Raw genomic sequence first — 24,495 nt, forward strand, 5'->3', positions numbered from 1 at the left:
TTGGGCCCCATCTTCTGGGCAAACTTCTGATGATCTTCTTCACATGATCAGCCTTGGTGTAGCCTTTGTCGAGAACTCTCAATCCAGCAGTCAGAGTTTGAAATCTTGAAAACATCTTTTCAATGTCTTCATCATCCTCCATCTTGAAGGCTTCATACTTCTGGATTAGTGCGAGAGCTTTGGTCTCCTTGACTTGAGCATTTCCTTCATGAGTCATCTTCAAGGACTCATATATGTCATGGGCCGTTTCCCTTTTAGATATCTTCTCATACTCAGCATGAGAGATAGCATTCAGCAAAACAGTCCTGCATTTGTGATGATTCTTGAAATCTTTCTTTTGATCATCATTCATTTCGCTTCTAGTGAGCCTTACACCAGTAGCTTTAACAGGATGTTTGTAACCATCCAACAGAAGATCCCATAGATCAACATCCAGACCAAGAAAGTAACTTTCCAGTTTATCTTTCCAATATTCAAAGTTTTCACCATCGAATATTGGTGGTCTAGTATAACCATTGTTACCATTGTATTGCTCAGCAGAGCCAGATGTAGATGCAGCTGGATTTGTTGGAATTTCACCAGCCATCTTTTACTGAAGCGTTTTTCTCTTCCTGAATCTTTTCTAAACACGGTTAAGTGCTTGCACCTTAGAACCGGCGCTCTGATACCAATTGAAGGATAGAAAAACACTTAGAAAGGGGGGGGGGTTTGAATAAGTGTAGTCTTAAAAACTTGAGCGATAAAAATAAATTGCACAGTTATTTTTATCCTGGTTCGTTGTTAACTAAACTACTCCAGTCCACCCCCGCGGAGTGATTTACCTCACCTGAGGATTTAATCCACTAATCGCAACAGATTACAATGGTTTTCCACTTAGTCCGCGACTAAGTCTTCTAGAGTATCCTGATCACAACCTGATCAGTCCAGGAACAAATGCTTAGACACAAGCTAAGACTTTCTTAGAGTATTCTGACCACCACGTGATCACTCTAATTACAACTGCTTAGACACAAGCTAAGACTTCCTAGAGTATCCTGATCAACACTTGATCACTCTAGTTACTTACAAATTAATGTAATCAATTCTAAGAGTATTACAAATGCGTCTGAAAAGCTATAATCACAACAGTGATATTTCTCTTAACGTTTAAGCTTAATCTCACTAATATATTACAACAGCAATGTAGTGAGCTTTGATGAAGATGAAGTTTCTGAGCTTTGAGTTGAACAGCGTTTCAGCAAGTTAATATTCACAGAATTTGGTTCAGCGTTGTTTCAGAGTTGGTAACCTTGCTTCTCATCAGAACTTCATATTTATAGGCGTTTGAGAAGATGACCGTTGAGCGCATTTAATGCTTTGCGTGTTCCGTACAGCTTTGCATTTAATGTTTCACGCTTTTGTCAACTACCTCGAGCCTTGTTCACGTTGTGTCTACTGACGTTGCCTTTAATAGCTTCCAACGTTCCTTTTGTCAGTCAGCGTAGCCTGCCACCTGTACTTTCTTCTGATCTGATGTTTGTGAATAAAATATTTGAATATCATCAGAGTCAAACAGCTTGGTGCATAGCATCTTCTTGTCTTCTGACCTTGAAGTGCTTCTGAGCGTGATACCATGAGAACTTCAGTGCTTCTGCTTCTGATCTCAAGTTCTTCTGATGCTTCCATTGACCCATGTTCTGATTCTGCCTTGACCATCTTCTGATGTCTTGCCAGACCATGTTCTGATGTTGCATGCTGAACCTTCTGAGACAAAGCTTCTGAGCGCTGATTTGTGCATACTCTTTATATATTTCCTAAAATGGAAATTGCAATGTATTAGAGTACCACATTATCTCACACAAAATTCATATCCTTGTTATCATCAAAACTAAGAGTATTGATCAGAACAAATCTTGTTCTAACACATATTACTCAACTCTTACCTATAGGATTCGAGTGAGGACAATACTTCTCTTACCTACAGGTTTTGAGAAGAACATGGCAGCCATCCCACAGTTCGGGTGGTCTACCATAACAAACCCTGATGTTTACATCTTTTCAATACTTGGCTTGCTTAACAAACTAGGTTACAAAGCTTCCTATTTATAACCTATTCCCAACTAAACTTGGGCCTTCAATCATAGCTTTATTTGCTATTACATATCTGCTAAAATAAGGGTATTTAAATCATAAGTTTCCTAAATTGTCTCCATAATTGGAAACTACACCATCTTCAATATTCTGACTTGATTCTTTTGACCTTTAAATCTACGCCACATAGGATTCCATAATATTCTCCTGAATATTCTGCATTTGTTAATTTCAAACTCAATCTTCATATATTCCAGCTCAACAGGCGCAATGAGTTTCTTGCATATGACATCTCATAAGACATGATGTCACAGGACATGTCTTAACATTCCATAGGACGTCTTGTTGTTGTACCTGTTTATATTTGCAAGTTCTATACATCCTATTACATATTGCTGCTATTATATTTTAGCCAAACATAAATGCCAATCACATAATTCAGAACATTAACAATCTTCGCCTTTGGCTTATTTTGGCTAAAACGACGCACTATAATTAAATTGCAGCAAAACAACAAAAACATCCTTCAGAAGAACAGATCTTTTACATTCTCAGAATTTGTCTTTAATCTCTTCTATTTTTCAAGTCTTCACAGTATCATCACTCCACTTTGCCTTCAAACCACATCATAACATCTTCAATCCATATTGTTTTTAAATAATTCCTTTGTTTCTTTTGACAGTAGTAGACTTCAGAAAAACTTCGGTCATCAAATAATTCCTTTGTTTCTTTTGACAGTAGTGGACTTCAGAAACCTTCAGTGATCTCTCCCCCTTTTTAGCCTTAATATGATAAAGATAGCTCCAATGTCATAACATGTAGTGGAACATCTTCATCAACTCCTTCAGTGAAGTACACACATTGTGGTGTACATGAGGAAAATGATGGGAGAGGAGTCCCTCAGCATAAATACCAGTTCTTGTCACTGAGGACCAATGGTGGCATAAGAGAACCTTTACTCATTCTTCACCTAGAAACCAAATCCTATCTTGAAGTTTACGGGAGAACTTAATTGAATTCCTACAACCACTTCTCGTAACTCAGAACACAAATCACATTTTGTTCATAAATTAGATCACAAATCACAACTACACTAGTTCTTAAAACATGTATGACAATGCATATGATTAAACCATTTCAGGTGACCTCACACAAGACCTCATGACAGAAAATAATAGGAACCCCAGTCCTTGTTTCTCTTTTTCTGGCCAAACTTTGGCATAGCAGCCCATCACAATACCAAACTCAGACACAACTTATTTGAATACACACAAAAAACATACCGATAGAAATTAATTTATGCGGCATGTTGTGACTTAAGGGAAGAATTGACACCTTTATATAGCCACTTGAATTCATAGAAAGTAACGATGGTCATGATCATGGTCTTTGGTCAAACGCGTTATAAGGAAACACCCCTAAAAGTAATTACTCTTTCCGAAGCTGTTTTTGACTGTTTCTTCTGGTCGGCGTTATCTTTAAAACCAACACTGCACAGTCATTAATTATGCTTTACACCGTCCATTGATGTGTATAGATAGTATCAAAGAAAATTTCCTTGTTTGGCTCAGTAGATACTATGTCTTTACACATGTCATGACATTCTGTCATACATTGTCACCTTTTCACTATTCGTGCATACAGACCATGCCTCTTCAGCCAGCTTTGCGAAACTGTCCCAATAAATGACCGCCTAAAAGGACTGCTAACTCCCCCTTTCACAAACACACTTTTCCTGTTGATCATAACCACCTCATCACACATAGATCCATATGTGTCTCCTCAACTTTCTCCACTAACTCAGCACGCATGTGACTATTTAATGCATATTTGACAGTTCTTTCAACTCCTGCTGACACAGAACAGTCTCTTTCAAGCTTATTTATAGAATACTGCAGAGAGATGTGGACTCCAGCTTCACTTAAAATCCAGAAGCAACCCCCTATCCAAGATAACCTGTGCTTCTTTAAGCAAAAACGTGCATTAATGAATGGAAAACATAATACTCATCTTCATGATTTCAAGAGCTCACTCTCTGTTCAGCTAACCTGTTGAACACACTCATTTTTGCACTCTTTCACCTACTAACCACAGATGCTCTTCACACCCTCCTGGGTAAACTAACAACACAAGTCAACTCCACACATTTAGATCAGCACAATAGTCTTAGGAACAATCAGCCACACATAGTAGTTAAAAGTCATAACATGCTGTATGACATCCCATCCTAATCAAAAGATAACTTCATTGTGTTGTAGCCCAATTTTTTACCACTGAGATCCCACCAAAGCTTAAACATTAGGATCATCATTGTCATCATAATCATCATGCATTTATTATTCATTAACCCAAAAATACAAAAAAAATTGTTGTTTGTTGCTTGTGTCCCAAGACAGGAGACTGATCAAGAAGAAATTGAGCAAACTAGGGTTTTGAGATTCACAAAGAAATTCAACATTCTTCTATGATTCAAGAGGCACTCTAATCAGTACCGAGGTCCAAATATGGGTCAATGCAAGATCAATCACCTTCAAGTTCATCAGAAGCTCAAATTATAGTTTTTGACCTAATTTCACTAGAGGGTTAACTTTTAATCAGGAGATAGTTCCAAGACTCAAAATATGATTCATGGGCATCCAAATCAACATTATAGTCCATCCATATCATTCATTTGAAAACGAGAGCTTGATTCATTTAAAAATCACAAAACTACAGTTCATTTGGAAAAAGTCAACCTTTGACTTTTGAGAAAAATAGTCAACTATGGACTTTTAAGGATCCAAATCATCATCATATGGATATTGAAGACATTTGATCAAATAAAATTCAAATAATTCATCAAGAATCAAAAAGTCAACAAAAAGTCAAATTAGGGTTTTTAAGTGTATTTTGACCTAATTCATGGATATCCAAATTTTGCCTACACACTCAAAAATCTCCCAACATGAAAGTTGTAGATCTTGGAAAAACAAACAACTTATCACAATGGAACTTTTTGCAAAAAATGATTATTTTGAGAGATATGGAATTAAGAAGATAATTTTCAAAGACTTAGAAAATCTTTCAAGTGTTTTATTTGGATTTTTTCCTAACTTTATGGCCATTTTTCTCAATGATCCAAAAGGAGTTTGAGGAAAATTTCAACTACTCATTTGAAGTATGTAGCAAGGGATTTCGAAAGAGATAAGTAGCATGAAAATCCATGGCTCCATTCATGAGATATGATTTTGTCAATATGGCACCATGAACACTTGAAAATGAAGAAGAAAATGAAGAAGTTATGAACCAAAACCATTTCAAATGCAAATATTCCTTTCTTGCAGCCATTCTAACTTGTTCAAATGGCCAAACTCATATGATTTCACTTGCTTTTAAGCTATGGACCAAGTGTTCTAAGCTTTGCCCAAGTTTCATACCATTTATGGACTAAAGTCATGACTTCCACTCTAGTAAAGCATTGCTTTTTCACAAGTCCACTCTCCTTGAGCCTCTCCCATGTCTCCTCTGCACCAAAATCAAATTGAGAACTACAAGCAAGCTCCCCAAACTCAGAATAAAGTCATGGAAGCATGCTTGAGTTTGTACCATACCATTGGAAACACAATTTTCTCTTTTCTTCACAAACAAGAAAGATGGTACACAAGTCATATGTGAACTTAAAGCTCTGAACTTTTTCCATCCATAAACCCTAATTTTCCCCTATAAATAGAGGACCTTGCCTCTTGGATCATTTACACCAAAATTCTCCAAGTCCACCTTCACTTGAAAATCTCCATTTCTTGATCTTTTCACTTTTATAGTGAGTTCTTGTTCTAAGAGTTCTGGGTGTCAACCAGTGGTTTAGACAACTTCTAAACATCAGTTATAAGGTTTCTATACCTTCCTTAGCCTTTCAAAGCTTCCAAAACCAAAAATCACTTTTCAACCTCTTTTAAAGGTCTTTTTAAGGTCTTAACTTCCCATTTTTCAAACCAAACACTTCTAAGCCAAATAAACCCCTCAAACAACTTCTAATAATCATATAGAAGTTGTACCATACCTCTAAACACTTCCCAAGAGCCTATAACCAGTAATCATCTTTCATATTTTCCATTAAAGAACCTTTGAACTCAAACTTACAAAAATCAATTCCACTCGTGCGTTTTGAGGCTTTATGGTTTAGATAGCTTTTAAACATCATATAGAAGCTATCCAAACACCTGCATTTGATCTGTAACACCATTTTTATAGTGTACTCACCATAAATTTTTCAGGTTCAAGGTGAAATCGTGTTCTTAGTTGCAGGCATTTTCAAGAACTTTTGAGCATTGCAAAAGCTTCCTGGAGGATCATAGAAGGTGTCCATATCCTTGATACACTCCCAGGTCCTCTAAATTGTGCTACACAAATCCATTTTCAGAGGTAAGAAACTGAACTTTGAGCTTACGCATTTTTACATCATTTTAATCAGTTCTTGTTACCAATCCACTTAGAAACATGTAGGAAACAATAGCCCTAAGGTTTTAGGGCTTGATTAGTTGTTTACAGAATTTGATTTTTAAAATGAACTTTAGGGTTCATAGTTAAATTCCAAAAATTCACGTGTTTGATTGTGAATAAATGTGTGTTAATTATGTGGTTGAATTCGTATGTTAATGTTGATCATGTTAGGCTTTTATTTTGTCAAAAATGGTTGAGATTTGATGAAGTTTGAAAAATCACCATGGATGTTGTTGTTGTTTTTCTTCAACGAAGAAGATGAAGTTGCTGGGAATTTCAAATTCCATTTAGCGCGCTTTTTTAAAATATATTGAATTGAAGTTGTTTGCTAAACGACTACATCGTTTCAGCACAACTGGTTACACATTTTCCCCTTAAAGCGCCGTTGACCTCCATGTCTGGGGTTCGAATCCCCCTCGCCCCAGACCTTTTGCATTTTATTTTTTTTTCATTTTTCACTATTCGTTAAGTGTTATGTTCAATTGAGTGCATCTTGTTTTCAACTTACACGCGCTAGCCTGATGGTTGTTGTTTTGGTGTGGTAAACCTAAGGTCCTGGGTTCAAACCCTTGTGACCACATTCCCTTTAATTTAAAAATTAATCAAAAACAAGTCTTTTAATACATAAAAAATCAACAAAAATATGTTTCCTTTTGAATGTTTTTCTAAAGTGACTTAGTACAATTTTGTGAATACTTTTTTAGGGTTAGGTTAGAGTGTCTTTCACTTATCTATGTACCCTTAGACTATTTCTCTTAAGGAAATTGGTATTTAACAATTATAATTAATTAGGTTTAGGTGTATGTTTCAAAACCCTAATTTCTAAAACCCTAATTTGAAAATCCCTTAGGTTTAAAACCCTAACCAAAAAAATTTGTAACATGTTGATCCTTGTTTATCCATGTCTATTTGTATTTGTACATACTTGTTAATTTATTTTAATCCATGTCTTGTACTTAATTTTTATTTTGATCATATCTTGTTAATTCATCTTATGTATTGTTTATCTAACCCCATGTTTATGCATCATGCTTATCATTCATCATTCATACATGAATTTGAATCCAAGGGTTTAGATACATCCATCTCTCTTACCTGTTAATTATCATACTCACTTGTTTGTTCTTGTACATACATGAGGTATTTATTGTTAATTGTTTAAGCTTGATGTTTTGTCCAAAAGGATGGGAATGATATTGACTAAATTGTCAAGGTACTTAAATTCTTTTCCAATCTCTTTTATGTTTGTGTAAAGTATAGTTAAAGCTTTTCACTTGTTTATGGTTTAGTATTGTTAAAGCTTAACCAAATCCTTTTGTTTTGAAACCTTGGTTTTAAGAATAGAATTATTCTCGGTGAAACTATTCTTAATCCATTGATCTTGTTAAAACTTGATCCTTTGTTTTTAAACCTTGGTGTTAAGAGATGAATTATTCCCGGTGAAACTCCTCTTAACCCATTGACTTTTTATTTTAAAGCTTGGTCTCTTCTTTTAGTTTTAAAATTTGTTAAGTATTTTAAAGCTTAACCTTTTAAAACATATTAGGTATTTTAAAGCCTAATTCCTTTTCCAAAATTGTTAAGTATTTTAAAGCTTAACCTTTTAAATTTATTAGGTATTTTAAAGCCTAATCTTATTTTAAACTTGTTAAGTATTTTAAAGCTTAACCCTCTTTTAGAACTTGTGAGTATTTTAAAGCTCACACCCAAAAGATTTTGGCCACTTTGGCCCTTTTTTTCTCCTTTTAAGAGGAACTACAAAAGCTCTGACTTCCCTATTGCACTTAAGGGGTATGTAGGCCTAATATGCGATATCTTATCGAGCTCACTTTAAAAAACTACTCTTCCCATCCCCACCCTCTATTTCAAACAAGTTTTTCACATAGGTTTTTCACAAAAAAGGGTATTTACAAACAAAAGATAATAACACAAAACAAAGAGGTTCCCATGGAGTAACATGGATATGAGGGGTACTTAAAACCTTCCCCTTGTATAACAAACCCTTCGTAGCCAGAACTCTGATAAGTTTATTAGTTTTGATTTTAAAAACTTCTGTGGGTTTTATTCGCTCTTTCACCCATTCCTTTTTGGAAACAATAAAGCGCGGTGGCGACTCTCTTAAAATGAGCTAAGTCTTCCCATGACTCTAGTTTCACCAATTTCACCGCTACAGAAAAGTGGCGACTCTGCTGGGGATACTGATCAAACTATTGGTGTATCTTTGGAAGGGTTGACCCAATCTTTGTTTTTATTATCTTTTGTTATTATCTTTGTTTTTAACCTTTTATTTTTGTCTCTTACTTTCCTATATGTATACTTGTTATTTTATTGGGTTGTATTGGGAAAGGGAGTCATGCCCCTTGTGGTGAGACAAATCCTAACCCGGATTTAGAGTGTACACTTATTATAGGAGACTGGTATAGTCATTATGATCTCGAGGGAGTAGTCCCAAAGAAGTCAATTTGAGATCCATCGCTCAGTGGAGGCCTCTTTGGAAGTAACTTTGTTGACCATGTAGTTGGGAATACATCGTTGCATTCAACTAGGCTATAGAAGCTGGGGACCTAGGAACCCTTAACCAATCTTGGCCATTAAGATGTAGTGTGGAAACTATGTCTGATTCATTTTCTGAATAGTTGTTACACGAGGCTACGCTCAGATGAGGTTCTCTTGGATTTTGTTCAAATGAGTATGTTGATACAAAGTTTACAATCTCCAAGTTGGGCTGCTTGAGTCTAGGTAACAATAGAACCTTGATCTACAGGTACAAAATAACCATAGTACACACCTTTGGGATGGGTAGACCTTTGGCTCCATGCTCGTGTCTTTGAAAGCTCAAGCCCATGTTTTTGCTATGTTTGCATTCATTCAGCCATGCATCTAAAAACATAATATCCTTCAAGGAATTAAAAGAAACCTTTTGTTTTGTAAACATTATAGGAATGGAACTTGAAAGAAGAAAAACCAAGAGGTATATTTTCAAGTGTCCAAAGATAGAATAGTTAAGAAAGTTTGGATCTTCAATTGTTAAATCCTGAGAATTTGTGTGACAACTATGGAACGTTGTTATCTCTCCTAAAAACAAAGATGATGTGGATGATTCACATTGAGATTCCTTGGGATTACTTTTGAGATTTCCTAGCTTTCTTCGTTATTTCTACCTTGTAACTCTTGAAAGTAGTTTATGACTTGGTTGTCCCTTGCCCCTTTGTGTGCTATCAAAAGAAAATGGTACTTCGACGACCCTCAATGACCCTCGATGACCCTTATATGTACCAAGGTTGCCTTGTCCCTTTATTATTAATGAATGAAATTTCTTTTTCAAGTTGCTATATAGTGTTTACATTTACAAAACTCTTAAATAAATCCTTGAAAGATATTATGATATATTTTGAAAATTAAAACAAAAAAGAGTCTTTTGCATTACATGCATCTTACCACATTCACATTCACATTCACATCTAAGTCAGAGTCTTATTCATTCCTCCCTCTCTCCTCAGAGTCAAGCTGACGCACCGGTATAATACTTGCGCCAATCGCTAAAGAATGGAAGACGATATTGTTGATGATCAAGAGTGGCAAGAAGAAGTTGCTTTACTACGCTCCGGTATTGAAAGATTAACTTCCATGGATCAAGACTTGGTGGCTGCTCAGAATCAGCCATTAACCCAAGCTCAGACTACTGTGATCTCCAAGATAGAGACTGCTCAGATTCCTGCCATTCCTGTGATGAATCCTAAGACCACTAGACCATATGGGATAGAGATGGATTTCCAATTGGCTGGACAACAGATTCCTGTTCCACAAACAATAAATCCTCAAGCTATTATGACTGCTACTCCTGCTGTTATAAACACTATTCCTCTCCACAACAAACAGATCTTCCATGGTGCTCCTTCTGAAGGTATGGGTAGATTGGAAGAATTTAAAGACCAATTTCAAGAAATGCAAAAAGAGATTAAGGCCCTTAGAGGAAAAGATCTATTTGGAAAAGAAGTAAATGATTTATGCTTGGTTCCGAATGTCAAAGTTCTGGCCAAATTCAGACTCCCAGAATTTGAGAAGTACAAGGGGAATTCTTGTCCTCATAGTCATCTGATCATGTATGTAAGGAAAATGTCCTTGCACACGGAAGATCAATGCTTGTTAATTCACTACTTTCAAGATAGCTTATTTGGAGCTGCTTTGAAATGGTACATGGGTTTGGATAGTACTCACATCCGTAATTTCCATGACCTGGGTGAAGCTTTCATTAGACAATACAAATACAACATTGATATGGCACCGGACAGAGATCAACTTCGTGCTATGTCCCAAAGAGAAAAAGAGTCTTTCAAAGAGTACGCGCAAAGATGGCGTGAACTAGCTGCTCAAATCATTCCTCCCATGGAAGAAAAATAAATGACCATGGTGTTCCTTAAGACACCAAGCACATTTTATTATGAGAAGATGGTAGCAAGTGCTCCCAATGACTTTACTAAAATGGTAGACATGGGGATGCGGCTTGAAGAAGGTATCCGAGAAGGTTGCCTAGTCAAAGAAGCCAATTCATCACTATCTAGTGGTGGCGGTAAAAGATTTGGTAGTAACTTTGCCAAGAAGAAGGAAGAAACTGTTAGTGCCATCTCAAGAGGAAGAAAAAGACGGTATCAACCACAACAAATTGCTGTTGTGTTAGCCAAGCTCCACCTCAACAGCCTCGACAACAGGCTCCTCAACAAAATCAACAAAGGAAATATCCACCATTTGATCCTATTCCAATGACTTATACGGAATTGCTGCCTTTGCTACTTCAGAAGAATCTAGTTCAACTGAGGGATCCTCCTCCTCCTCTTGCTAATCTACCATTTTGATACAAGGCAGATGCTCGCTGTGCTTTCCACAAGAATGCTCCTGGTCATACTGTGGAAAATTATTACCCTCTCATGAGTGAAGTACAGAAACTGGTCCGAAGCAACATGCTCACTATAATACGGTGGGAGAACTGACTTTTTGAAATGTTGCGGATAGCAAGAGTCGCCACCGACTTTTATTTTATCAAATTGGAAAGGCAAAAAGAACACGAAAGACCTTTGAAAGATTTTGAGTTTCGGGGGTAGGTTATACAAAGGGAAGGTGTAAGCACCCTTTGTATCCATGGTTATGCATAGGCTCTTACTTTCTTAGCTCACTTTTTGTTTTCAAAATGTTTGAAGTGTAGTGTGTGAATAGGAAAAAGATTTGTTAAGGACTTTAGCTTGTAAATAAGCGTAGCCTTTTTGAAAGTTTTTGTAAAGAGGTGTGAAAAGTAATTTTGAAATTTAAGTTTTGAGTAGAGCAAGCAATTAAAAGCAACTACCCTAAGTTTAATTTTTCTGTTCTTTAAGACTTTTGTTTGAAAGGGCTATCCATACCATAGAGAGGGTAGGTAGTCCTTTCATTGGATTTGAAAAGGGTCATCAAAGATTATCGTTCGCCATAAAACTATCCCTACCATAAAGAGGGCAGGTAGTCTTTAGGGAAGACTATAATAGTCATTTTAGGCAACCAGTGAGGATGCCTTAGCATTTGAAAGGGACGATTATCATCTTATCGTAGGCAACATCGAAGGGACTTATGATCTTTTATGATGATTATGAACTGAGGGTAACATTGCTAAGGATCCTCGTATTCGAGGGACTTGACTATTTTTTATCGAAAGGCAGCAATAAGAGAGATTACCCTAAAGGTGTGTGTGTGTGTGCAACAATCACGTGATTCAGTTCGGATATTTTTATCTTGTATTAGGCAAACTAAATTCATTAAATTGTTTGTCACTCCCTATTGTTACTAACCACGCAGTTAAAATATCAGCAGAAAATATAAACCACAGTTATAGTTATAAGGTGCGGAAAGTAAAGGCAGAAAAGTAAAGGGCAGAAATTATAAACCTAAACTATTACAAGAAAACATTTTGAAAACCTATACACATTTTCTAGAATTTAAAATAAATAATAAAAAGCAAAATTTAAATAAAATAAAAAATTAAAAGTAAAGACATGCGACAATCAATGGAGCATGAGGTGAGAAGAGAATTGCTTTTGAAGAAATTTAATGTTTGATTATAAAAGGCGAACCTAAACCTTGAAGGTTAATGGCTAAAAAAACCTAATGGTAAAATAAACTTACAGGGTTAAAAAACCTAGGCCTAGGTTAATGGGCAACACCTACCTCTTGTGTATTTTTATAGGGGAACTAATTACTAAGCCTAACTGCACAAGATGAGCTAAACTAAATTAAGATTACGAAAAAAAAGTTAATTGATTAAACAAACCCTAATCCTAATTATTAAATTTGAATTATAATTTAATTAACCTAATGATTAACTAAATCATAAATTACCTAATTAATAAAAATTAATTAACCTAATTATCCTAATTAATAAAATTAAAACTAATTATAAACCTAATTAATTATTAACCTAAAAAATTAACTAAAGCCTAAATTACCTAATTAATTAACTAATAGGAGTTGATATTAAACTAAATTTAAATTAATTAAAATAAATTAAAAAGGCTGAATGGTTCTATTTGAATTAATCTAAACAAACAAACAAACAAAAAAACAAAACTAAATATATAAAAAAAGACAACGAACAGCAAAAAAAGAAAGAAAACAAACTGGGCGTGGATCCTCAATGGCGCTTCCTTGAGAGCTCATGGTAGGCATGCAGATCCTTGGACATTGGACCAAATCTTGAGCTCATGGTTGGGAAGTGAGCGTGTACAGTAAGCCTTCATAGAATGGGCGCGTAGGATTCCTCATCAGCTGCAAGCAATCAACTTAAAAAGAAAAAAACCTTTGGCATCTGCAGGGTTCGAACCCAGGGCATAGTGGCTAAGGGCGAGTAAGCGTGGCCAGCTGTGCTGCGTTTGATTAGTCATAAGAAATACACCCAAAAATAATTATATAGGAAACAAATACATAAATGGAATTGGTCAAACCAAATGTTGAACGTGGGCCCCTCCACCAACGCGTGCACCAAATGGGAAGAGGGGAGAGATTTTGACCCACCAATTGGAGCTAGAGAGAGGGATGGAGCGCTTGAACCTCGAATGGAGAGTTAACACGCATGTAGTCAACAAGTCAGCCCCTCCATGTAGTCATCTTCTACCTCCGCACTTGCGGATTTTCCTGCGGAAGTTGCTACAATCTTACCTGCGGATTTTCCCGCAGATTGCTCTTTACTACACCTGCACTTTGAAACACGACAAATAACATCAAAGCAAAAGATCATACCAACCCAAATTTACTAATTAGGATGCTAGGAACTCAATGGTGCAATTAGTTCAGGCTGAATTGTCCTGAAACGTTGAAAACAAAGAGCTTTTTCCTTTGTGCCCTAGCAATGGTGGCTCTTGTTCTATGCATCAAAGCTTTGTTCCAACGATCCAAGTGTCTTCTAAATGTTCCCAGGAACTCGTGCACATGTTCAAAATACATTAAAACGCAAGGGTAATTATAATACAAATTTTACAAAATATGAAGAATGTGTCAACCAAAAGGGTGTGTATTCCAAGCAGCATGAACATAAATTATGAACGTGTTCTTACGCTTTATTACCTTAGAAGTGGATTGGAACAAATGGCTTGCCCTGAAACTCTCGTGAATTTGCAACACAATTTTCCAACTTTCTTTGAAACTTTGCACTCTTACAACCCTAGTCCTTGATCCGCTTTTATTTTTGTTCCCCTTTTGACTTAGAGTGTTTGTGCCTTTATAATGAATGGTATTAGGTCAAATATTAGGCTTGGGCTTAAAGTTTTTGATGAGAGAAAATATTGAAAATATTTTATTGAAACTTATATGAAATTTTGCTATTTTTGGCTCAATCTTATAAATTTCTCTTTCCACGAATTTATCTTGATTTAAACTGATAATGAGCTCATTATTTGATTGGAAATCAAACTCAAAACAAATCTTCCATATTTTTCTCATTTACTTAAATTAAATTGAAATTTTAATGAATAAAAATCCTATAAAATATCAAATAAAATGATAAAAATGAAATTATTAATTTTTGTGCTTCTAATGGGCTCAATATCTTGTTTTTGTATCAAAACTTGGGCTAATAACTTCAAAAAGCCCAATTTGCTCATTTGAGACTTCATGTATTTCTCAAATTTTTGTCAACTTCAATAAGTCATATCTCTCTCAATTTTTATTTTATGGAGGTGTTATAGGACTTTTTGGAAATCCCAAGATGTCCTTTACAAGCCAATTTGGAACATATTTGGCATTTGAAGATTTTATCTTGATGATATGGCTCTTGACAAAAAACAGCTTTTTGCGAGCTTCTAGAGAGACCTGTAATGTTTTGGCTCATATCTCTCAAATGGGGCATTTTTGGCCTTGGCTTACGAGAGACAAAGTTGTATAGAATTCAATTTCCTTCAAAATGAGCTTTAGTTGGGAAATTTCTGATGAACCATATGGAAGTTATGATCAGTCAAAGTTTAGTTGACTTTTAGTTCAAAAACCCTAATTTAGAAACTTTGGGTTTTGTTGATTTTGAAGCTTTCCTTGATGAATCATGATCAATACTTGGTCAAATGATGAATGTGCTTTAAAATGTTGACGTTGACCAAAAATCAGAAGTTTTGACTGTGATTTGACCATAGTTGACTTTTAGGTCATATTGGTCGACTGTTGACCATTTGGGCTGTTGATTGAGCAATCTCGTGAGTCATGGTTTGAAACTTAGTATAAGGATCCTTTGAGAAATATGAGATGCTATGATGTCCACTTGAGGTATCAGAACCTGATTTTACCTTGAGAGAGGCAAAACCCTATTTGTGGATTGATTGCTTAGGAGGCAAGTAAGATATTTTTGAGCAAGTAAGCGAAAATATGATGGGCAAATTTTGGGGTATGACAGTTGCCCCTGTTCAATTTTCTTAAACCTGAAGATGTAGATTGGCTTGTGTGCCAGTTGGAATCTGAAGGTAGAGGAGGATTGAACACTAGAATACCAAGAAATTTTCCCTTGCTAATGCAGGGACTTTTCCGAGGGTGGGCCTAAAGATGCCACCCAGGAAAAGTATTGTCGGAGATGGGCTTAAAGATGCCATTTGGATGTTGACAGAAACTTATTGGACATGGGCTTGCAGATGCCATCAATTGATGTATTGACTTGTGTCAGAATGAGTCGTACATTAGATCGTATCTGTGGGGTTGGAATTAAGCTGTTGGCTCGATTGGCCTGAGCGTCTGGATCATATAAGTGAATTGATTATCGTCACTCTATTGTCATGACTCCATTGTCATAAATTCATTGTCGTGGCTCAATTTTCGTAACTTCATCTTCGTGACTCCATTGTCGTGACTACATTGTCCTGACTCCATTGTCGTGACTCCATTGTCGTGACTCCATTGTCGTGACTCCATTGTCATGTTCTTTTCTGAATTGAGTGTCATGATTAAGTGTATCTCTTTCTTTGATTGCGTCAGCACCGTTCATGATGATAGAATTAGATCTTGGAAAGATGATCGTGTCTGTACCGTTCATAGTAACTCAATTAGATCTTGGAAAGATGATTGTGTCTACATCGTTCGTGATGATAGAATTAGATCTTGGAAAGATGATCGTGTCAGTACCGCTCGTAGTAACTGAATTAGATCTTCGGAAGATGATCGTGTCTACACCGTTCATGATGATAGAATTAGATCTTGGAATGTTGACCGTGTCAGCACCGTTTGTAGTAACTGAATTAGATCTTGGAATGTTTTTATTACTGCCAGGGGACTGATATAGATATCATTGCCAGGGGACTAATATGATAAGGACCAACTGATCACCGCCAGGGGACTAACATGATGAGAAGGATTTTGATTACTGCCAGGGGACTGATGTAGATATCATTGCCAGGGGAATGATGTAGATATCATTGCCATGGGACTAATAAGATAAATACCAACTGATCACCGCCAAGGGATTAACATGATGAGAAGGATTTTGATTACTGCCAGGGGACTGATGTGATATTTAACTTCCAAGGGACTAATGTGATGGGAGTTTGATAGGAATCATTATTAGAATGAATCTTCGTCTGGATTTCTTTTGGAGAAGAAAATCGGCTTGTTAGAGTTGATAAGTTGTTTGATGATATTCGTCCTCTTGGGAACTTACTTGAAAAACAAAGTTAGCAGCATGTAATGTCATGATGCATGGTATATATTTATGTAATGATTGATTATGAATGATGTATGTGTCATACCCTAATTTTTGACCCCCCTGAGATGACATATCTTCAGGATTTTCATCAAGTCAAAGTAAGTACCCAGGGCAGTCTGGCATTCAATCGAGGGTGTTCAAAGACAAGAAAACTCAGGCAAAGGATCAATCAATAGAGGGATTAGTCTCTAATACAATCATAAGACTCAAAAACTTCATTATTTCACCTATGATTGATTAGACACCCAGTCATCTAAGTACAGAATTACTCAGATCAACAGACTAGGGTTTGGAGCCTATTAAGGACTAAAATCAGGGATCACCTTTGGGAAACCCTAAAAAGCCCCAGAGAACCATTCAAAGACATCAATCATCTTCAAATAACTCATATGATAAGATCCACTGGACATTACACCTCAGTTCAGAGTCTACAGTCATCATTGTCCTCTGGTCGACAATTAGGGTTTTTGACCTAATTCACCAAGATAGTTGACTTTTAATCAGGGCATGGATCCAAAACTCAAGACATGATTCAAGAGTCTCTACTACCTCAATATAATCCATTTACATCATTCATTTGAGGAGAAGATCTTGATTCTACACAAAAGTCCAAAATCTCACCTTACCAGGAAAAAGTCAACTGTGTGGGATCACCATTGACTTTTGAGATTTTTGGTCAAACCATGACTTTTAAGGATCAATATCATCAATATATGGATAATGAAGTCATTTGACCAAAGAAATTCAAAGAAATTCATCAAGGAGCAAAAAGTCGGGAATTAGGGTTTTTTAAGGCATGGTGAGAACTCAAAATTTCACCTACACAACTCAAAAAACTTCCAACATGAAATTTGTAGATCTTGAAAAATAAAACAACATCTTACAAAGGAACTTTTTTCAAAAGATCAATCATTTAAGAGTTTTGGAAATTTTGGAGTTTTAAGTCATAAACACTTAGAAATTTTTCTAAGTGTTTTAACCTAGTTTTCTTCCAACTTTGGCCTCATTTTTCACAAATTTTCCAAAGGATTCTGAAGAAACTCCAAACTAATGATTTGAAGTAGATGTTTAGGGCTTTCCAAATTGTGTTCAACCTTCTCCAAATTCAATTTGAGCTAGGAGTTATGCTTGTTCAAAGTTGGCTTCATGAAGTAAAATTATAGGTCATGTACAATTTGAAACTTTGCAATTTTGTGCATTTTGCTTCACTAAGTGATGCTACACGACCTCTAATGCATCTGAAACCATACCATACATCAATTTCCATCATTGCATAAGGATTAGAGAAGATTCCCAAAAACAAAGGCATGTGATTATGTAATGATTGCATTTTTGAATTTATGACAAATTGGTGATTCATCAAAGGAATCTTCTCCCAACCAATTGGAGCTCATTTCTGCAGCCATTTGGTCCCCTAAGATCAAGCAAAACCGAGGGCTAGGGAGTGGTATCAAAGAGCTCATCATTGCACTTGGAATATTCTTTGAATTCCTTCATGGCTAAGAAACCAAACTCACTACACTAAGCAAGCTTACTATGATCAATTGCTCTGAACCAATTGCCTATAAATAGAGGCCTCTTTCTCATTCAGAAACCACACCAAAGCAACAAAATTCTTGCTTTCTCTCTTCTTTCTTCATACTTAAGGTTTTCAAAGGTTCTTTGGCAAGAAGACTCGGATTCTTCAAACCAAAGCTCTTCCTTTGGAATTAAGTATTCAAACACATTAGGGAAGTCATTTAGAGGTGATGTAGACCTCTGAAACACTTCTGTAAGTGAAGAATCATCATCTTCACCTCTCACTTAGAGCTGTTGCAGTTGGAGGTCCATAGAGTAATTCAGGAGGTTTCCAGCCAAGCCAATCATCCAGGCACACTCCTCAGGTCATATTGAAGCTAACCAGATGGCTGCAGCTCGTCTGTAACTCCAAATTCAACAACCTCCATGTCTACTTGAAGCTCAAATCGAAGGAGGTCCACAGAGCAATTCAGGAGGATTCAAGCTCCAATAAGCATTCAGTTAGCATCATTGAGTCTCAAGGAAGCTATTGAGATCATTCATTCAAGTCCAGGTGTTCTCCATCACCCTCACGACCTCCATTTTCAGAGGTAAGTCTCTGAACCTCACCTCTTTAATTTAAGCACTCTTTGAGTTAAAGCTCGATTCTATCTTGTTTAGCATCATCAGAGGATTGAAAACCCTCTATCATCTTTCATTTATTCATCTTGTTTGTCATTTAATTTCAAATTTAGGGTTCATGTGTTCTTAGAGTTTTCTGAGAAATTAGGTAGCTATAGTTCATATAAATAAATGTTAGTTATATATCTGGATTCTTGAGGAAATTTAGAACAAGATTGATGTTTACATCATGTCATTTAGTTGAGAAACCAGAGAGTTAGGATTTTGAAAATTCTTGAGCTCGAGGAAGAAGATGACTATGGCCATGGCGCGCAAAAATTTAAATCTGGGGCCAAATTTTATTTTATTTTGAATGGAAGTTGTTTTATAAACGACTAAATCGTTACAGCCCAGTGGTAAAGAGTGTTTGTGTGTTGCGCGTGTCCAAAGTCTGGGGTTCGAATCCCCCTCGCCCCAGACTTTTTGATTCTTTTATTTTTCAATGATTTATCACTTGTTTTGAAACATAACCAATTGAGTGAGAGTTATTATCACCAAGCGCGCGTTGGCTCAGTGGTGTTGTTTTGGGCTGGTGACTTCAAGGGCGTGGGTTCAAATCCTCCAAGGGCCAAAAACTATTTTTTAACACATAAATTCTTTTATTTTCTTCACAACTTCACATGAATAATTCACCTATCAAATTAAATCATTTTCACTTCATTTTTCACACACTTGTCATTTAATATATCTATTTTGTAAATAATAAAAAAAATCATAAAAATATTATTTATTTCATGTGTTTTAATTAGGTTTAAAATAGTATGTTTTAAGTGTTTTCTTAAATACTTTAAATGTATATATTCACTTTGTTTTAACCTAATCATTTTGTAAATAAGTTTATGATAAAACCCTAATTGTTTAGGTCTTAATTAGTTAAAAATCTTTGTTTTTACCTTAATTAAGTTGACATTTGTCATTTTTCAAAGCTGTTTTCAAATCTCCGAATAAATCAAATGATTAAGGTTTTCAAACAACAAAACCTTATATCATTTCAAATCATTTTCAATCTGCTTTTATAGCCAGTACTGTAAAGTACTGGGCCTCTAATAGAGTGTAAGTCCCAAAAACCTTCTCTTCTTAGCTTGTTTTCAAAACTGTATTTTCAAAATCTTCTTTCTGTTTTCAAAACATTCTTCTGGTATTTGAAGGGCATTATTCCCGGTGAAACTCTTCAGATACCTATGTGACCTTTGTCCATCTTCACTTCTTCTGTTTTCAAAAACCCTTAACTGTTTCTCATATATATATTCAACTGTTATCCACCAATTACTGTTGAGGCTCTGTACATACTTCTTCAAAGGCCTCCACTCCATCCAGGTTAGGCTTTACAAGCTTTCAATTTACAGTCTTTATTTAAATTACTGTCAAATATAAACTGTGCATATATTAGTTTAGAACTATGTTTGAGTATAAACCCTAGGACAGTTAAACTATATATATATATTATAGGAATATGGCCTAGGATTGAGAATGTCTTCCCGGTGAAGGCTCTTTCCTAATTAGAGATCTGTAGTTCAAACCCCCAAGATGAATTATTCCCGGTGAAACATCTTGGCAAAAACCTTAGAATCCAAAAATATAGGACACATCCACCCAAAGAGGAATTATTCCCGGTGAAACCTCTTACCCATTTGCTTAGAGCCAAAATAAGTTCAAAACTACATAGCTTTCTCTTGTGCTATAACAAGGACCCTCGATTAGCCTCCTCTTGGGCTTTGTACAAGGACCCACAGGCTTCTTAAAAGCATTTCCAGCTTCCTCTTGAGCTTGTATACAAGGACCCATCAGGTTTCTTATAAACATAGGAACAGGTCTTTAGTCACCTTTTAGCCTACCCTGGTGAGTTTCTTCCAATTTAAACCAGACTTTAAACAAGCTAAGTTTGTCTCAATTTTGCATTGAGTACACCTTTTGGAATGAGAGACATGGACAGTCTCTGTCACCCTTATCTTCATCAATCTTCCTTAGCAGAGTCTAGGATCTATCTTTATTTTCTCCTCAGCATGAGTCAGCCTTCATCTTGGGCTTTAAACAAGAAGTCTCCACTAGATAATCTTTCTGCCAATCATTTCAATAAAACCCCTGGAAAGGGTTAGCCTCCAAATCATTCCATCATTTCAATAAAATCCCTGGAAAGGGTTAGCCTCCAAAGTCAATTAATAAAAATGTCAAAAAAACCAAAGATTCATTTCTCTTAGGAGACAATTTCCCCAAAAGAGTCAAAACCCCTGGAAAGGGTCAGCCTCCAAAAAACATGATAAAGTCAGTCTTTTACTAAATAATTTCTCCAGCTGAGTCAAAATCCCTGGAAAGGGTTAGCTTCCAAAGAAAAACAGTCTTTCAATAAATAAAATCTCCTCAGTAGAGTCAAAACCAACAAAAATAGTTAGCCTCAACCTTGGGCTTCATACAAGGCACCAAACAATAAAACTCCCCTGTCAAGAGTCAGCCTCAACCTTGGGCATTGTACAAGGCAGATAATAGAGTCTCCCCAGTGAGTTCTTCATCACTCAGTAGCCACAACCTTGGGCTTTGTACAAGGCAGATAAACCATATTTTCATGTGTCAAAGATTCCTAACACCTAGGATCTTTTCCCCGTAGAGTCATCCATACTCAGTTTATTTAAGAGTCTGCCACAACCTTGGGCTTTGTACAAGGCAGAAAATAATGTTTTCCCTAGCTAGAGTCAGCCACAACCTTGGGCTTTGTACAAGGCACATAAAATAGAGTCATTCATTCAATTATCCTCAGCAGTTAGCCACAACCTTGGGCTTTGTACAAGGCACACAAATAGAGTCTCCTTAAATAGAGTCAGCCTCAATTCTGGGCTTTGTACAGAACACAAAAATACCCTGTAATTAATCCCCAATGGAGTCATCTCCCAGAGTCAATAATATTAATAAATCAATCAAAAAAGCCTCAAGCTTGGGCCTCATACAAGCCAGCTAAAGTCAAATCTTTTATACAGTAGATAGACATAGCTCATCTCTATAGAGAGATATTTTTACTACTCTACCACATTCAAACAAACAAACATTTCAATTTCAATTTCAATCAAAGTCTCCCATTTAGGACTCTGAAAGACATGCTCTGGCACATCCCCAGACTTGTACACTTTCCCTAATTTGGACGAGCATCTTTCTTTCATTTAAGAGGCATCTGACTGGCATACTTGCACACACAAGTAAGGTCCCCCTCTTGAATGAAATGAATCCAGTTATTCTGTCACTCTTTCAAAATGTTTGTGGTAGAATAGTACAAATACCTCTCTGTAAAGATGATTTCATGTCTCTTTACTGTAAACAGAGATTTAATTCCAAGCTTCAACCTTGAGCTTCAAGCAAGGCACCAAAAAAACATTTAATTTCCCTAGTTAGTTCCCCGAACTACATTAAGCTCTGACTTCCACTAGGGATATGTAGGCATGAGGTTCACAAGGAATCTCAGCGAGCTAATAAAATACCAAAAATAGTCAGTCTGTCTATCTGTCTGTCTTTCTTTAATCAATTCAATTCCTTCTCCTAACACAAAGGAGAAACTTTCCCAATCATTAGCAGCAAACACAATCACAATGACACAGAGAAGGTTCCTGTAGAGTACTACAGATATGTAGGGTGTTTAAACACTTCCCTATGTATAACCGACCCCCCGGACTCCAGAATTTCTAGTCTAGGTGAAATCCCAACACTTAGCAAACTCCTAGGGTTTAGTTGAGATCTTTTTTTCCCTTTCCTACTCGTAGGACCAATAAGAAAGTTCGTGTGATATCGTAGGAAGAACTGAAACAAAATTCATCCCACCACGGGCGCATTCTCCTTCCAAATTTCGCGTGAAGGGTTTAGCGTGCCGTCCTCCCAAGTGAAACGGGGAGGTAAAGAAAACGACACCACAGATAAAAATGGCGACTCTGCTGGGATATAAGTGTTAAAAACCTTGGTTTTTCATCCAAACCAATGGTTGACCTGTTGCTGGTCCAGCCCCAATGAGGAATTAGGGATGCCAAATTCCCCCTCAAACAAGAGAGGTCCTGCCTAACCTCTGTGTCATATCATGTGATTGTTGCATATATATATTTGTTTACTTTGTTTATTCTGTATCGGGAAAGGGCTTGATTCCCCCTTGTGGTGAGAAATCCTATACCCGGATTTGAGTGCAACATAAGATAGGATGGAGGATGTCTTCCCGGTGAAGACCCTCTAGTCTTGGTTTCCAAGTCTACTCTTGGGATTTGCCTGGCTGGTTGTGATTAACTGCGCCACTGCATTCCGAGACTGATTTGTACCAGGAGGACCTAGAAACACATTAACCCCACTTAAAGCTTTTTTTAGGACGTAGAGCGGTGATTACGGAAGTAATTGTCACGCAGATACTACACTCAGAGAAAACTCTCTTATAGATACCAATCAACGTATCTTTAAGGTTGAGCAAAAACTCTGAGACCCCTAGAATCCGTTCTACAGGTACAAAAATCCTTAACCTTAGTTTACCATTGGGGCGGGGATTGCGTTTGGACTTCATGACCACTATACCCTTCAACGCCATGTTTGTTTAAAACTCTTGTGTGTGCATTCATGCATTCATGCATCATTCATTAATAAACAACTAAAAACAAAAAGAGTCTTTTTCGAGTCGTTTTTCAAGGAAACTAAATAACGAACGTTTTGAACTTTATAGAAAGAGAGAAACGGAGAAAGGACTTAAGGATCTATACCATGGATTACGGAAGAAAGAGAGCTAGGAAATACACCTTCAAGATTCCCCAGGTCGAGGAACTGGGAAAGCTCGGAAAACTGGTGGTCAACCCCCAGGCTTTCAAGGAGAAGTATGGAAAACTTCTGCCTTTGCTCAATACCAACATGGTGGATGGGATCCTTCCCACCTTGGTGCAGTTTTACAATCCAACGTACCACTGCTTCACCTTTCCAGATTATCAGCTCATGCCTACGTTAGAGGAGTACTCTCGCCTGATTGGAATACCCGTGTACGCGCAAGATCCGTACTCCGGTTTGGAAAAGAATCCTGACGACATTATCATTGCTGCAACTACTCCTTTGAACGTAGTCGACATTAGAACTCATATGGTGAGTAGAGGAGGAATTCAAGGATTGCCCTCCAAATTCCTGTTTGATCAAGCTCGATACTTCGTCAGCATCCAAGATATGAGCGCTTTTGAGGAAATCTTGGCTTTGCTTATCTACGGATTGTTTTTGTTCCCTAACATTAACGATTTCGTCGACATCAACGCAATTAAGATCTTCTTAATTGGAAATCCAGTTCCAACCTTGCTTGCGGATGCTTATCACTCTGTGCATTCAAGAAACCTGCAGCGAGGAGGATTAATCACATGCTGCGTACCGTTGTTATACGAATGGTTCGTTTCGCACCTGCCAAAGTCCAGCACTTTCTGGAATATGAGGGATGGCCTTTATTGGTCACAGAAAATCATGTCTCTCACTCATACAGACATTGATTGGTGTAGTCCTGACAACGACGAAACCAAGATCATCTTCAGTTGCGGAAGTTTCCCCAACGTACCCCTTATTGGAACTAAGGGAGGGATCAGTTACAATCCAGC

General features: G+C 36.7%; 1 pseudogene; it reads left to right on the forward strand.

The window, feature by feature from the left end:
• The first annotated feature begins 11,031 nt into the window (after positions 1-11,031).
• LOC131597465 (rhodanese-like domain-containing protein 6) overlaps positions 11,032-24,495 on the forward strand; it is a 35,633-nt pseudogene continuing 22,169 nt past the window's right edge.

The sequence above is a fragment of the Vicia villosa genome, linkage group LG4 (genome assembly GCF_029867415.1).
Source record: "Vicia villosa cultivar HV-30 ecotype Madison, WI linkage group LG4, Vvil1.0, whole genome shotgun sequence".
Taxonomy (NCBI): Eukaryota; Viridiplantae; Streptophyta; class Magnoliopsida; order Fabales; family Fabaceae; genus Vicia; species Vicia villosa.